Source organism: Myzus persicae, unplaced genomic scaffold (assembly GCF_001856785.1).
Source record: "Myzus persicae strain clone G006 unplaced genomic scaffold, MPER_G0061.0, whole genome shotgun sequence".
Lineage (NCBI taxonomy): Eukaryota > Metazoa > Arthropoda > Insecta > Hemiptera > Aphididae > Myzus > Myzus persicae.
This window is the reverse complement of record NW_019103900.1, coordinates 207,425-208,540: the sequence shown is the minus strand read 5'-3', so window position 1 is coordinate 208,540 and position 1,116 is coordinate 207,425.

The following is a 1,116-nucleotide window of genomic DNA, read 5'->3' as shown; positions in this document are numbered from 1 at the left end:
TGAAATTGACGCTTCACCATGTAACACCGTTGATTATTGATGCTAATAATAGATACTCAGATAAAATTAATTGTTTTTTTTTTTCGCTAAACTAAATAATTATAATAATTGTTTATTATTCCACGTCGATACCGACCTACCTAGAATGTGTGGTTGTAGAGTTTGATTGTAATTTATTTTCAGCCAGCGAGTATTTCTTACTAAAAAAGGTATATGTATACAATTTACACGTTTATTTTAATTAATAATAACTTATTATTTATTAACTAAATTTATGCCTAAAACCTTCTCTGTGATGTCCTCTTTAATTTAAAAACAAACTGCACTTCGATTGAATAAGTAGTTTGGGACTTTATCCGGAAAAAAAGAAGGCGACTTAATTTTATATAGTAGCATAGATTATATACGTTATTCTGTGCGTCGTCGGCCAACATATTGTTTAATTGAAAGGACACTTTTAGTTAAGTATATTATTATTCGACCATTTTATATTTATTTTTATTGACTGTATGTCTACGTTATCAGTCCAGGACTTGGAACTTTAAACATGTCATGTTACGATCGTAGATTGGCACTTGTTTTAAGTGTGGTGTATTCGATACAAATATGCTTCACATATTATTGCACAATAGACTTTCCTCGCAGCCTATTATGTTGATGTTTTATGCGTATAATATAATACTTATAATATAGACACACATAATCCACTTGGTTGTATCAAGTTCCAAACCCTAGTATAATCACTAATGCATTTTCTAAGACCTGTGATTAAGTTGACGATCGTTGTGTTGTAATTCTTATTCAAATAGTCGCTTAACTTCTTAAAAAAACATATATAATGTTACTCAAGTACTTAGAACAATTCAATATAGTTTATTCATTATTTATTTAATTTGGAAACCTGTAAAATGTAATAATAATTATTTATTTACAAAAAAAAAAAAAACAAATAAACGTAGTGTATATACTATATACCTACATTAAAAACAATTTACATTAAAATTTAACATAAGTTACAGATCATTAAAAAATAAATAGTAGAAAAACAATAAATAAAATAATATTAAATATTAAATATTTAAGCAAAATGTACATTTACAGTGTTTTCAACCTCTA